The following is a 14,365-nucleotide window of genomic DNA, read 5'->3' as shown; positions in this document are numbered from 1 at the left end:
GCAACATTGGCAAATGCTGCTGAGAGGAAAGTCAGAGATTTCCCTGAAGGTGTGATGCTTGTGCTAAGATTAGAGGAAAAATGGAAGTTAACCAGGTGACAGGGGAGCATTCAAGCAAACCAAGGGCCTGTAAGAGAATCTGAATGCCAACCAGAGTAGGAAGGACCTAAGACAGCAAGGTCCACTTGTTTAGAACTTCATTCACTGATTCAACAAATATTTAATGGCCATGCACTCTGATCTAGACACTGTTGTAGGTACAGAGAAACAGCAGTGAACAAAACAAAGTCCCTGTTTTTCATAGAGCTTAAACTCTAGTAAAGGAGACCAGATTATAATAATGTTGATGGAAGAGAATAATTATTGTATTATATGATATTAATAATAACTATAATTCTCTGAGGATCTGCTAGGTTAATTCACTGAGGACCTCTAAGGTAATGTCAGACACTATATTTGTTGTCACTAATCCCTCCTACCCACCTTGTTGGTAGGTATTATTTCCATTTTATGAATTAGGAAACAAAGGCCTAGTGAGGTTAAGTACCTTAGGCTACAAAGCTAGGAAGTTGGAGTTATCTGGTTCATTCTGATCCAGAAGCCCTCCACATCACAAACATGAGAAGTTGGAGAAACATCATCAGATACAAGATTAAGCAAAGACTGGAACTGTCGTGACGGTAGCCAGACTACTCCTGATAACCAAGATACAAAATCAGCCTAGGTGCCCATCAACAGGTGAATGGATAAAGAAAATGTGATGTAGATACACAATGGAGCATTATTCAGCCATAAAGAAGAATGCGATCCCATCATCTGCAGCAAAATGGATGGAATTAGAGGACTTTATGTTAAGTAAAATAAGTCAGACAGAAAGATAAGTAGTGCACGTGGATGCCAAAAAAGGTCAACCTGAAAAGTAGAAAACTGATTACTAGGAATTTGGAAGGGATTGGGGTAGGGGCAGCAGAGGATAGAGAAGGAAGTTGGATATGATCAATGCACACTGTATGCAAGTATGAAAATATCACAATGAACCCCATATGTACAATTAATATGAATTAGAAAACAGACTACAGTGAAAGGCTGGGGGCTGTAGTTCAGTAGTAGAGCACATGCTTAGTATGTGAGAGGCCCTGCCCTGGGTTCACTCGGCAGCGCCGGGGGGGAAAAAAAAATCTGCAGCTGCCAGGAATATGCACAAGCCATCCTGAGCATCCTGCAAAAGTGTCAGGAGATTTTGTTGGGGTTTCTTGTGATCATGATGCAGGAATTCCTGTGAGTACCTTGTCAAGGACTCTGGTTGAAGGCACTATTACTCCTACCCACAATCCCATAATGTGCATGGTGGGCAGAGGCAAGGAGGCATTTATAGATATCCGAACAAAACGTGCAATGAGAATCCAAAGAACATCCTCCCCACTATAATTCTGTCAGTTTGAAAGTCTTCTCACCCAAACAGTCCCTGTGAGTGGGCAGAGAGAATGAGGAGGCATCTCTGGGTTTTTCCTGCAGGTCTTCTTGTCATTCAATTGTTGAGCACTGCTCTGAATACAGAATTAAGATTTTTCTTGATCTTTCAGCAAATGGAAAATTTCAACTGCAGTTCAAAATTTCTCCAAGGGTTTTAACTCATAAAGGATTGTACCAAGGAAATAGCTTTCCTGACAAAGACAATCACACATAAATGGAAGCAGGAGGTAGAAGAGAATAATCAAGAGTGTAAGCTCTGGAACCAAACCATCTGGGTTTGTGTCTTAGCTCTGTCACTTGCTGGTTCTGTAACCCTGGGCAAGTTACTTCTCACTATGCCTCAGTTCCATGATCTACTCTGTTCTGTTTTTATCTACTTCACAGGGTCATTGTAAGGATAAATGGTTTCATAGAGGGTTGGGGGTATAACCGTGGTAGCATGCATACTAGCATGTAAGAGACCCTGCATATTAGCATGCAATAGTAAAAAGGGGGATTCATATATGTAAAATGCTTAGAACATACTTAGTACATCACAAGTATTCAATAAATAATTAGCCAAAAGTGGTGGCATAATGAGCATGTGATAAATATTATTGCTTTTGATTTCTGTGGGACTTGTTTTTGCAGTACAGGATTGGACCCAGGGGGTCTGCTACTGAGCTATATCTCCAGCCCCCCCACACACACACTTTTCTTTAATATTAAGGCAGGGTCTCTCTAAGTTGTGCAGACAGGCCTTGAGCTTGCAATTCTCCTGCCTCAGCATCTCAACAAGCTGAGATTACAGTCATGTGCCACATCACCAGCAAATGTTACTTATTTTCAGTGGCAGTTGTCATTACCTGCACTTACATACTAGGATAAAAGTTCTATATGTATTATCTAATATATACTACCAAAATCATAGTAGGGAAGATGCTAATGTTATCTTCATTCTCTAGATGAGAAAATGGATTTGACTAGGTTAAGTCATTTTCCAAGGTTACATAGTCAGTGGGCAACAGGGCTGAGACCAGATCTATCCAATGTCACAATTAGTACTCCAAATCAAAACCCAAAGGGTTAAATTCATGAGACAAAAGAACTCATCTGGGCTGGCTGCCTACTGAAGAGAACTGCAAGAGGGAAACCTGGTGACTGGAGGGGCAGCCAACAGCTGGGAGGAAAAGTTATGACAAATATCCAGGTGGGTGAAAGGGAAGGACAAGAGGTTATAGCCAAGAGCCTGGAACTTGAGAATGGCATCCACTGAGCCAGAATCATGAGAGATAAAGCAAGGAGCTAGGCACATGGAGGAATTAGAGAAACTCAAATGGAACTAAATAATTCTATCTTTCCACTGAATGTGTTTAAGTATGTCAGCTTGTCTCTGTATGTATACATATGTTTTGAGCATATGTCATTTGCCTGTGTGTATACATATGTAATGAGTATATCAGCTTGCCTCTGTACATATGCATAAGTGCCAAGCATATGCCATTTTACTCTCTGTGTACATATGTAAGGAATGAGTATATATCAGATTGTTTCTGTGAGGGTGTGCATGCATGTATATTTGAGAGTGACAGCTGGGCCCTGTGGTTATACATGAACATTTACATGTGTGTACTCATGCATACATTACTCTATGTATCAACTCATCTATATACATACATGTGAACTTGAATTGAGTCAATAGTTTTTAATTCTTCTTCCTTAGTTCAGAGTCCAAAATTATTCCCTAAAATCTAATGGCTTGGCAGCTTAGCATCAGGGCCAATATAGTTGGACTCAGCATTTAGTCTGTATTCCCAGCTGAGCTACAAAGGTAAAACAGCAAGATCACATTCTGAGGCTGTTTCTCTCAGCCCAGAATGACAGTGATAAGGCATAAGGCAACTTTGGCAGTGGTAACCTCAACAAGGATGAGAGCAGGGGGCAGCGCAGGTCACGGAGCACAGTGACAATAGCCCCATTCATCCAACAGTATTTAGAGATTGCTCTTATGTGCCAGGCAATTGTGTGAGGCAGTTAGGACACAGAGATGAACAAGACAGACACAGTCCCTGTTCTCTAGTCTGGTAGGGATGTCAAAATTTAAACAACCACAACTATGAAGGGTTTGCAAAGGATGGAGAAAACATCTGGCCCCTAATGTACCAGGAGCCGGAGGTATCAAGGAAAGTTTTCCAGAAGTGTCATTCAGGCTGAGGCTGGATGACAAAGAAGAGTTAGAAGGAGGTAAGAGGGAAGAGTATTCTATGAAGAAAGCTCACCATGTAAAAATGAAATAAAGGATATGGCAAGTTCAAGGAACAGAAGAGCAAATACCACACGATCTCTCGTGTGAATCCAAAAAATGTTGATCTCAGATAAGTAGAGAGTAGAATAGTGGTTCCAAGACTGGGGTGGTTAGAAGTGGGGGATGTTGATCAAAGGATACATTTTACCGTTAGATGAGAGGAATAAGCGTGGGAGGCACGTGCCAGCAATCCCAGCAACATGGGGGTCTGAGGCAGAAGAATCACAGGTTCAAAGCCAGCCTCAGCAACTTAACAAGATTCTGTCTCTAAATAAATAAATAAATAAGGGCTGAGGATGGCTCAGTGGTTAAACACTGAGTTCAATCCCCAGTAACCCACCCACCCAAAAAATAGGAGGAATAAGTTTAAGAGATCTGTTATACAGTGTGGGCACTGTTTCATGATGATATATTTCTTTGCATGTGTGCTGTGGATTGACCTCAGGGTTTTGTACATGCTAAGCACATGCTCTACCACTGTGCTGAACATTTATTCTTAAAAAATGCAAAGCAAGAGGATGTAAAATGTTTTCACCATAAAGATGATAACTATGTGTGAGGAGATCCATTTGTTATTTAGCTAGTTGTGATCATTCTACAGTGTATATATAATTTAAAAGATCATGTTGTGTACCATAAATACACATAATTTTGTCTTGTTTGTTTTTTGTTTGTTTGTTTTTTGTGGGTGCTGGGGATCAAACCCAGGGCCTTGTGCTTACAAGGCAAGCACTCTACCAACTGAGCTATCTCCCCAGCCCTGTTTTGTTTTTTAAGAAACAGAAAAGATGGCTGAAGTCTGGAGAGTGAATGAAACAGAACGAAGCTAGAGATGTCAGGAAGCAAGGGGAAAGATCATGTAGGCCTGTTAAGCCAGAATAAAGATTCAGACTTGAATGTAAGTTTACAAGCAGGGAATAACCTGCTTAAAATTGTTTGAAAAAGATCTTTTGTTTAAATGGGTGAACTATAAGTCATGTTACTGACATTTCAGTTCAGCTGGGGATACAGCTCAGTGGCAGAATGCTTATCTGGCATGCATGAGGCCCTGGATTCAAGACCCAGCACTGCATAAAAGAAAAAATTGAAATGAATCTGTTAAACCAGAAATCACTTGGGCTGCAGTATGCAGCATGGAATGAAATGACAAAATGTATGCAGAGAAACCATCTATTAGCCAGTATGGTCACCATCTTAATGACATGCTGTATTTTTTATGGTGGTCCAGGTGAGTGATGATGGTGACCTGGACCAGGTAAGATGGGGACAAGTAAATAGATTAGGCAGATTTAGCAGATAAAAACATGACTAGATGTGGGAGGTAAGAGAGAGAAAATGTCAAGTGACAGTTATCCCCAGGCTCAGTAGCATTTATAAAATGACCCACCCTTGAGGAAAGCAGGTTTGAAGAGAAGACAAATGAGTTCAGTGTTGGCACACTGAGTTTCAGCAGCAGTGAGGCATCTGCATGGAAGCCTCTAGTAGTAGTTGGATTTGTAAGTCTAGTGCTCATAAAAGAGATTTACACTGGGCATCTATGTGCAGGAGGCATCAGACGATTTAAACAGTCATGGAAGTGAGTGTGATGATTTAATGAGATACCAGAAAGTAGAAGAGAAGAGGGGTCTACACTGAAGCTGAGGAACTCCAAGGGAAGGAACTGAGTAGGAACTGTTTGAAAATTAAGAGGAAAACCAGGAAAGCACAATGACCAAGGAACAAATGTGCTTCCAGAGCAGGATGTGGCCAACTGGAGAGATCAATCAAGATCAGTACTGAATAGTGTCCAATGGGTACAGCCACTTGAAGCCACTGGTAATCTTAGCAAGAGCTATTTGGTAAAGTGGTAGGGGCAGAATCCAGATTAGAGTTTAATGAGACATGAATAAGAAATAGGAAGTAGAACATTTAGACAGCTCAGCTGTGAAGGGAAGAAGAGAAACAAGCAGGACGTGACTATGGGTGGAGAAAGGACTTTTTTAGAACATTTAAATGATGATGATAAAGGTCCAGTAAAGGGAGAAGAGGAGACCTGAACAGACAAGACAGAGAAAAGGATATTCAGTTGTGTAAGATTCTTGAGAAGACAGGAAGAGTGGAATTCAAAGCACAGATGGAAGGAATGGCTTTTTAAGAGCAGATACTTTCTTTGCAATGAGGAGGAAGATAGAACAGAGGCTGAGGCAACTGGGCTTGTAGACATGGTATTGAGAAACTGAGGAAATGCCTGGTTCATGACTTCTGGGCTCTCTGAAGAGGAAGTGGGGCAAGGCAGAATGGGTATAAGGGTTGGGGGAGTGGCTGCTTCAAGAGGTAGTATAAGGCAGCTTTAACCCCACTGAGCTCTCCATCAGCTCTCTCTCAGCCTCTGCACCCCAGTCTTCATCGCCATCTTTAATGTGAGCAATTGCATCTTCTCTATCTTATATAAAATCTTACTTTTTAAAAAATCCGATCTATAATATAGAGTCTGTGCGAGAGATACCACTCCAAGACAAGCACCCTGGTCTCACCCCTCAGATTGCTGCCCCAGTCCCTGCTATGCAGACATTCTGGGTCAGATTTGGAAAGGGTGGGAAAAAAAATTGAAGAGGTCATTGATGATAATGGGAGAGAAAGCATATGATTTTCTCCAGCTGAGTGCAAGAGAGATGGATAATGCCAGGCAAACACCAGAGAGGCTATCTGGAGCCAGGATGTTCAGGAGAAGGAATTTGGGAGCCTTTTGTCTCAGGTGGGCATTTGCTGGCATTGGGGAGAAATCTATCCCTGGTATTCCCCACTTCTAGCAAAGGAGTTCTAAGAGAGATGGCCTCTTAAGAAAGATGAGGAAAAGTGAGTAGCCAGTGTGACTTGAGGTGACCTAAAGTAGAGTTCTATCAAACCTAGCACACTTTCTTTCCACGTGAATGCCAACAAATGGCCAGGCTGATTTAATCACCATTTTGCAATCCTCAATGAAATAACTGATTTGGGTAAGAATTATCAGAGAATGCTAAAAATCACTGGGTAAAAGATTATGAGGGAGGAGGATATTCATTGACAGTCTTAAAGAATCACCCCACAGATAACTTACTATGAGCAAAAGAATCTACAATGTGAGTTTTGGCAAATAATAGCATACCTTCAACAGTTCATCAAATTTAGCATCACCAGTGGTGAGACAATTCACCAAGTTGTGTCTCCTGTAATGACGCAATGAGCGATACATGACATTTACCTATGTGATGGTCTTGCCAAAAACATTTAACCTAAATCTAATCACAAGAATGGAATCACACTGATCCAAAATGTGGGGCACCTTACAAGGCCTAGACTTTAAAGAAATTAACGTCATGAAAAACAAAAAAAAGAAGAAAGTTTTGTTCTAGAGACAAAACAACCAAATGCAATAAACCTTGATTGAATTTGAGAAAAAAGCAATAAAAGACATTAGGATTACTAGAAAAATTTAAATCATAGACTACATATTCGATATTACCAAATTAATGTAGATTTTCTTAGGTGTGGTAATGTGATTGTGGTAACATAGGAGAATATTCTTATGCTTGTACATACATGCTAAAGTACTTAGGGGTGAAGTGTCATCATGTCAGAAATTTTCTGGCAAATGATTGAAAGAGAAATTGAAAAACAATTGTTAAGTCTAGGTGAAAGGTGAAAAAAAAAGATTAAAAAAAATCTCAAAGCAGTCTATTTCTTAATTACTTCACCAAACATTTTCTTTTTGTCATGACCTTGGATAGCTCTATGCTCATAAGCATAAACTGTGCTGCTTAATGTGCTAAATTAGATTGAAATCTTTAAAGGCATCACAGCAAGAAAATTGCTCTGCAAAGCTTTTTAGACATAAAAGCACTTCTAATTTGTGTAGGAGTATAAGTAAAGATATGGTAAAGTGGAAGAGTGAGCCACAAAATAATAAAAAGAATGCTTTTCTTGGAGTCAGAAAACCTTGAGTCCAGCATATAATGAATGCAAGTTTCCTCATCTGCCAAGTGGGGCTAATGATCATCTTTGTCAACCAGGTGTATAGGTACAGAAGAAAGAAGGAATGAAAGGCCTTTCTAAACTGGAGGTGGAAAAGCAAATTATTTTATTTAGTGACACACGATGATAGCCTATTAGCCGTGGTTCTCAAATATAATACATAACAAGCAACTGGGAAGCTTGTTAAATGTGTTGATTCCAGTTCCATTCTCAGGAATCATGACTTAATAGGTTTGGGATAAGGCCCACAACTTGCTTTGTGAAAGCGCCCCAGATTCTTCAGTGCAGGTGGTCTGAAACCCACACCTGGTGAGCCACCTTGGAGGAGGTTATTGTGATCTATGTCCTTGCCACCCAGTGTTTGGTCCATGGACCGGCAATAATCCCCAACACTTGGGAGCTTATCAGGAATACAAAATCTGGACCCCCACCAGTCTTACCGAGTCAAAACATGCATTTTAAACAAGATGTTAGGTGTTTCCTGTATATATGAGAGACACCAACAAAAATGGCAACACAGATTGGAAACCTCTCTTTTTTGGCTTGGTCACTGATTCTCAGCTTGCTTTCAGACAGAATTGGGGTCTGACACCTTTGCTGTTGCTGCACCTTTAACCTCACTTAGCTCTTCTCTCTGCTTTTCTTTGTTTCTGGCTCTTCAGTGTCCTGGCAGATCTTTAATAAATAAAACCAGCCCATCAGAGTGCCATGCTCCCGTGCCATGAACGCGTAGACCAAAGCACACTGACTTGGCATCTAAATCTAATTAACTTACTTCTTGTGTGTGTTTTTCTTTTTTTTTTATTAATTGGGGTGAAATATAAATTTTTCTATTTTAACCATTTTTAAGCATATGGATCAGTGGTACAAAGTACATTCATGTGATGGTGTCATCCTCACCACTATCCCTCTCCAAAACTTCTGGCACATGATTTGGAACAAACCAACCTCTTAAAGCTTCATTTCCTTATGTATAAAATATGGATAATGTTACCTACACCTGCAAAATATTTGAAGCATTAAATGAAATAATATATGAACATGTCTAGGGGCCCATAGATACTCAGTAAATAATGAAAATCATCCTTCCATCTAAAGTAGGTTCTCAAACAGCTCTGTTTTTACAAGAGATATTGTCTACTGAAGTCAACTGAAAAGAATTTTAAAAGTGTGCCAAATCTACATATTCTGGACACATTATTGCCTTAGAACACAGAAATTTGTAAAACAGAAGTATCCTATAATCTATACATTTGGACAATTTGAGACAGTTAAACAGCAGTCAATTACATTTTGTTGGGAAAATTACATTTTGGAAGCACCAACCCTTTTGTTCCCATTATATAGAAATTCTTGTATTGTCTATATTTAGATTGTGTTATAAACAGTTTAAGTATAATCATTATCCTAATACCAATAACATTCACAAATGCTGCTTTTAACCTTGGGGCTGATCCACTTGGATGTAGTATTTGAATTCCATTTATAGACACATTATCTTTTAAGGAGAATACTAAATTGCAAACTTGGGTTACACACAGTAAAGTGACAAAATTCATTTAACTTCAGAATGAGACTTATTAGAATACCAGAAGGAAATTTACAGATCCTCTTTTTTTAACACTTTTTTTTTTTTCAAACAAGGAGATTAACAAGGAGAGATCTAGTAACTTGCCCCCAATCACATGATGAGTTACCAGCAAAACTAGGACCAAAGCCCAGTTCCAGGAGGTCAGCCTGGTGTTCACTTGACTTTGAGGAAAGGGACCACAGAGCGGCGGGGCACCCGCCGGGTAAGGGCTCAACAGAAATGATTTCACAGAGCCTGGCTATTCAACTCAGTGATTGTGTTCAAGGAGAGTCACAGAGGGGAGAGTGGGAAGAGAAATTAAGATGAGGCTTTATGAAGGGAGTTGAGATTTTCTCAGACTTTCTTATAACACAGAAGGTCAAAAGAGAGGTCTAGGAAATTTTTGGTTTTGATTTTACAATTTACAAGACTCTTCCATAGTTATATTCTTATGTGATCATTATAGCAATCATGAGAAGTTGGTATTTGGCAGATGATAATCTAATACTCAGGAGGCCAATGTTCTTTGCAAAGCTAAGATTTAACAGAGACCCTCAAATAGAAAGTCTGTTATGATTCTTAAAAACATGAGCTCTGGAGCCAGATCACTTGGAATCAAACTTTTCCACGTAGAGGCCATATGACTTTGAGAAAATAAAAGGACTAAAATTTACAGTGTTTATTACGTGCCAGGCACTGCTCTAAAAACACATGCAGACCATCCCTGACTTAAAATGGTTTGACTAATAATTCTTGACTCTGATGATGCAAAAGTGATAAGCATTCAGTAGAAACTGTACTTTGACTTTTGATATTTTCCCAGTCTAACAATGTATAGTAGGGTACCCTCTTGCAGTGATGGGCAGACAGAAAGCTGTAGCTCCCTGGCGGCCAGGCAGTCACTGGGGCAAATAACCACTACTTTACAAGGCAGTGTTGCTATTATGTCCTATAGTGTGTTAAATGCATTTTTGATGATATTTACAACTTGCTATGAGTTTATCAGGATGTAACCCCATCATACAAATTGGAGAATCTGTACTATTCATTTATTTCAACAACTTAATGAAGCTTATTCTATTATTATCACCATTTTAAATCCCTTCTACCTGCTGAAAACCAGAAGGAAGAAAAGAAGGAAGAAGTGACTTAGAAAATGAGGAAAGGATTTCTCCTCCAGATTCCCTGTTTCTTAATTTATAATGTAATCTCAACTCCTTGGTATCCCACTAGCTCACTTCCCCCTTGTAATACTGTGGTAGATTAAATTATTATTCAAGACTATTCACTTTTTCTCCTCTCCCTCTTAGAAGGAGTCTACTTCCCTTCCCTGGACTGCAGGTTCAGCCATGTGAATTGGTTTGGCCAAGGAGAGGCTAGCAGAAAAACAAAACTTGAAATGTCCTAAAATTGGGTTTTTTCTCTTTCACTTCTGCCCTAAGAGATTCCTCAGGAGAGCTACTGCCCCTTTGGCCTGGGATTCAGAGTGACCACAGATCTGCATCAGCCACCAAATGTTCCAATAGCTGAGTACCCTCCAATCCTGCAGAAAGTGTAATACCAGCCCATTCCAAGAAACTCTTAGTAGAGACTTGTGGATAAGAGAATGGGAATGTAACTCAGTGGCAGAGTATGTACTAAGCATGTATAAAGCCCAGAGTTATCCCGGCACAGACACACACACACACACACACACCAAAAAAACAAAAAAGTCTAGATTCATATGCAGCAGAGCACCTGTCTAAGCTGAGCTATTGCAAACTGATCCAGATGATAGGACAGAAAAGGAACTGTAACCTTCTACTGCTACTCCCAGTATTTCCACTATAACAAGTATCCTTTTGATTTAAAAGAACCAACCTTTGTTAAGTAACAGGATTTGGAATTTTTACCCCAGCAAACACACAGAAGAGAAAACTCAAGCCAGAACCTAATAAAATCTGTTAGCAGTCACCAGCAGTTTAGAAAGATAAGCCCATGCCTACAGCTAGAGACCTCCTCACACTCCCAGCCCTCTAGAGAGTGTACATGACTAGTCTTTCCCCCCTATACCAGCAGTGATGTAAGGACATTCTATAAGACTACAGTCTTGGATCCTTTAATTCACAAGTAGCAGGATCACCCTTTAGTCCATCCCAATCAGTGCCAACAACGAGGGAACCTTCACGCACGTTTGGGGCATCTGGATAATGAAGATACAAAAGTTTTCCACCTAATGATGATAAAGTACACCATTAGGTTAATAATCAGCTTGCAAGTCCAACAATTACATTGGATAATAGAGGTTCTTTTAAAATTTTGCATAAATCACACTTCTATCAACTGAATCTCATTATAAACGCACCAAAGTACTATTTAAGGAAATGACAACATTAAAGAATGCTGCAATTTTTCATTAAAAAAAATCACTGCACTCTTGTATTTGTTATGGAAGTTTTACAAACTGGGTATTCCTAAACCATGGAACAACTGGAGTATTTCCCCTACAGGGCAGCCTCTCTACAGGAGGGCAACCCTATCCCAATGACAACAATAATGTTAAAATGCTTGACATCATTTTTTATTTTAAAAGTGCTTTACCAACATATACTAATCTTCACAACATTCGAGGGAGGTAGATAAGTATTACAACACTTTCACAGATGGAGAAACTGAGACAGAGATTAGATTGTATTGAAGGGCATAATATATGGCACAATTGGAAAAAGAATCTGTCACAGTCACAGGTCACTGATGACCTTTACCATGTTCTGAGTCCCACTAACACAAAAGTATCAGGTGGAGCATGGAAAGAAGTCATCCGTGGTTTGGCTAGCTAAGGCTGAAAGTTACCTTGTTGATACCGGATGCTGAATATGCTGTCCTTTGGCAAGCATTCCCCACACATTCTCACATGATTCCACCTCGAAACAGGAGGGTGGAAGATGCTGTGAGTACAGAAGGAGGTGCTGGAGAAACAGGGTGGGGAAGGAAAACAGAGGAGAAAACCCAGACTGTATTAAAGCAAGGGAGAAGAACAATAGGACCAACTGGGAACCAGTCCAACAGAAAGGAAAGCCACAGTAGAAATGAAGTGTCATTCATCTGAAAAGCTCAGGCATCCAGAAATGCTATTACAAGGGTCTTTCTTAGCAATGACATTATAGAACCACTCCTCATGGCTTTGCCAAATATAATTATCAGGTCATTCTGACATTCCCAGGAGGCAGAATCATTCCTTTCCTCTGGTCCAGACCAAGTGCTGATGTAATTGACCTGACACTGCAGAAACTGTTGACAACTCAAATGCACTCTCCCACCATGCCACCTCTCTTCCTCTGCCCTGCTAGTCTCTTCTGAAATAAAACAAAATGAAAATGCACCTTAAGATTCTCCCTGCAAAATCCTAAAATGTTTCCTAAATCTTTGATGCATCATTGTGTAGGATTGATATTTTTGTAAATGGGCTGTGAGAAGCATACACAGGGAATACCAATCCCTCCCAGCCAATGCTCCTTGGTACCTTTCCTGATTGTTCTAGCGTGGAGCCCAGTCTAAGAGATGGTGAATGACATACCACCAGTTGCAGTGGAGGTATTGATGGCAGAGGTAGTATCAAATGAGAGGGGTGACCCAGGACCCAGCAGGGAGGGGCCAGTGTCAAATGAACAGGTGGATGTGGCAGCACAGGCAGCTGGAGAGACAGACATCAGAGCAAAGATGCGATAGCCCAAGAGATGGATGGAGGTGCTGGCACTGGAAGCTGAGAGGGAGGCAGTAGCATTAGTTTGCCTCGGCCTCTCCTAGGTCAAAGCCCAAATGCATCCTTTCTCCCTTTGTTCCAATCAGCGGCATCATTCTTTCAGGCACCTAGCTTTAACACCTCACCCCTCTTTCCCCCAAAAAGCAATCAACCACCAAGGCTTATTGATTCCACTTCAGCAATGCCCTTCACATTGGTCTCTCTAGGTTTATTACAACCTTCTCTGGGTCCTACTCTCATCTCATCCTCACTAGGACCAAACCTTCTTACCTGATATCCCTGACTCGTCTTCTCTCAGTTTCATTTTCTAATCTTTCTCCTGAGTTCAGTTCTGATCGTGGTACTGCCTAATTTGGAAATTCCCATTCCTTCCCTGCCTCCCATTTGTGTCTCATCTTGCATCTTCAACAGGACCTGGCATCTAGTGGAATTCCTCTGCTTTTCCACCTGCCAAAATGACAACTCTGAAGACTTACTGCAAATGTCACCTCCTCCATGAGGCCTTCCTTCAAGCTTCTTAGTTCACTGCTCTCACCTACTAGTGTGCTTGAAGACATGTGCTTATCAACTACATGAGAACTCTTTACAAATCTTACCTCCCAACTGGTCTGTGCCCATGATTTGGAGTGGTGGGGGGTGGTGAATATGTCTATTCCCTTACAATGCTGCAAAGATGGTTACCACATTTCCATGTCAGGTAAGGAACAGTTCAAAAGTGAAATGAATTGGGATGTTCTGTACTTCATCATGAATGAACACTATAAGAAGCACCCTGTAATGTGATCTGACTCAGAATAAAACAAATCCATGATGTAGCTTCAAGGGAAGGGGCATGGGCAGGTAGATGGGATTATACGTTTTGGAGATAAGAGACTTGGGTTTGAGGCTCTGCTTTGCCACTTGCTGGCTGTAGGCCTGGTGCCAGGTGGTTCTCAGGGCATCCTTTTCTTACTTTTGCAGGGTTTCACAGGATTAAGAATCAAATGAGACACATTTGTGAACTCTACATAAGTGGTTCTCAATCCCAATTATGCATCATAATCACTTATAAGATTCCCCTTATACAGAGTACCAGGTCCCAACCCAGGTGAACTGAATCAGAATTCTCTGGAAGTAGGACCCAGTGGGACTAATTATTTATAAAATACTGCTTCTAATGCATAGTCAACATTGCAAACTACTGTTATAAATACCATTAACAGTAGAGCAAGGTGCTTTAGGCTGCTGGCTTAATTATCCTTTATTTATTCAGTTAGAAATTAGCTCAGTGCTTTTATAGTTCAATTAAAATATACTACTGTGTGCC

Source organism: Sciurus vulgaris (genome assembly GCF_902686455.1).
Source record: "Sciurus vulgaris genome assembly, chromosome: 15".
Lineage (NCBI taxonomy): Eukaryota > Metazoa > Chordata > Mammalia > Rodentia > Sciuridae > Sciurus > Sciurus vulgaris.
This window is presented reverse-complemented; position numbering follows the sequence as displayed.